The 2,051-nt window shown below is 39.8% G+C and overlaps 1 non-coding gene across 1 annotated transcript; it reads right to left on the reverse strand.

Annotated features, from left to right (window-relative positions):
- Positions 1–157: 157 nt before the first annotated feature.
- trnaq-uug lies at positions 158–240 on the reverse strand. The gene has a single exon. It is a non-coding gene; the product is annotated as a tRNA-Gln (tRNA).
- Positions 241–2,051: the final 1,811 nt, after the last annotated feature.

Genomic DNA, 2,051 nt, shown 5'->3' on the forward strand with positions numbered 1-2,051 from the left:
GTGTCTCGCCATATAATTTATTAAATTAGATGACTGGGTGAGTCTTGAGATTACTCCGTTTTCATCACGGTTGAAAATTTATTTTCGATTGAACGCAAAGCTCAAAAACCACGAAATCCAAATCCTGCAAAGGAATTAATGATTTTAAAAGGCTTTACGCTGTGAACAGGATTCGAACCTGCGAGGGGAGACCCCATTGGATTTCAAAATCCAACGCCTTAACCTCTCGGCCATCACAGCTCCTGCAAAATCGCCAATTTTCATAGTAAAACAACTGAATTCATGAAATACGTAATTTGTTGGAAGAACAAATTGTCAAGACCCAAAGATTTCGCCAAACCCTTTGCAGAGACCCAGACGAACGTTACCTTAGCAGATTGACAGGCTTTTACCGCAAACTAGATTCTGACACTGCTGAAGTTGTGGGAATGATTCTTCGTCGAATTATAGAGTCACGGATGTACACCACACGAAGCGAGGATCATTGTCTCACTGCGTCCGATCTACTTTGACTCAATGGTCATCATCTGGTGCCAAAGTAGATGTACTGTTGTGTTTTAATATTCATTGAAATATGGTATTAGAAATATTGATGCTAAGTCCATAAACACTAGTTACATTCGTAAAAATAAAATCGGAATTATAAAGAATGCAGAACTAATTTACAAGAATGGATCTAGCAACTAATTTGTAAGTTCTGACATCAGGTAATGAACTTGTGAGCACAAGAGAGGAAGATTGACCAAAGATTTGGAACTTGAAATCGTCTTGACGGAATTATTTACAAAGGTTTTGTGGTTGTTCTATAGTCATCAAGTCCTTGAACAATACAACACGGTAAGTGGCCCTTCTTTCCAATTTGACCAGAGTGGATAGTTATCCTAAATTAATAGGTCCCATTTGCCAACATTTGGCCCACATCCTTCTAAACCTTGTTATTCATATATCCATCCAGATGCCATTCAATGTTACAGTTGTACCAGTCTCCAACAATTTCTCTGGCAGCTCATTCTGGACGCGTCTGAAAAAGTTGCCGCTGACGTCCATTTTAAATCCTTACCCACTTTTTTTTAACCGATGTTTTCTAAATTTTGACTTCCTCATCAGCCGGAAAACACTTTGACGAGTCAACCTATCCAGGTCCCTCATGATTATATAAATAGCAACGATTTGAATTTATCATACTTGTCAGGAGGGAAATGTGTGGAGATTATTTGTCGAAGGTTTGAAGTAGAAAGTCTGATGTACAGATTTTTAGAAATGCATCTTGGAGAAGTTTTTAGTAAGTCATTGAAGTCTAGTAGCAGTTGTAGAAGTCTGTTGTGAAAGCTGCAGTACGATTTCAGCGCACGAGAACGAAGCATTATTTCCAAGGTATGGTGGCTCAATTCGACCGCATTTGGACTACAGTATGATGAATTATAATCCTCAATTTAGGAAAGATACGAATGCCATATAAGGAATACCACGAATGGTGATTAGCCTTGATATCATGGATGAACGTTCGTCCTCTGAATTGAAATTGGGCAAATCCCGCTTTTTTAACAGTTTCAAAACAAGAGAGGTAATCTCATTGAGAGTTGCAAAATATTTGAAGAGATAAACAGGGTGGTGCAATTAAATTTTGTTCCCTCATTGGTGAATCTAGAAGCAGGAGAGGACAATTTTAAAATGAAGCATTGTGATTTATGACCAGGATGAGAACTATTGATTTTTGTCTTCGCCTTGAGAAGTCTCGCTGTTCAGCACTACAGTGAGCCTTGGCTACCTGGTCTTGGAATGCATCACTATCAGCCTGACCCGCCGACACTTACTGCATCACTATATACCTGACCCATCACACTTACCGCCTTAATATCAGTGTGAATCCCTCAAACGTACTGCATCACTATCCATCTGGCGCCCTCCAATTTACTGCGCCACTTTCACTTGGAGGCCTTCATTTTGACTGCGTCACAGTCAGCCTGACTGCCTAACAATTACTTTATCACTATCAGCCACGCCCTTACACTTCCTATGTTACTACCACCCTGACTCCTTACACTAACTGT

This window comes from Chiloscyllium plagiosum, unplaced genomic scaffold (assembly GCF_004010195.1).
Source record: "Chiloscyllium plagiosum isolate BGI_BamShark_2017 unplaced genomic scaffold, ASM401019v2 scaf_70456, whole genome shotgun sequence".
Lineage (NCBI taxonomy): Eukaryota > Metazoa > Chordata > Chondrichthyes > Orectolobiformes > Hemiscylliidae > Chiloscyllium > Chiloscyllium plagiosum.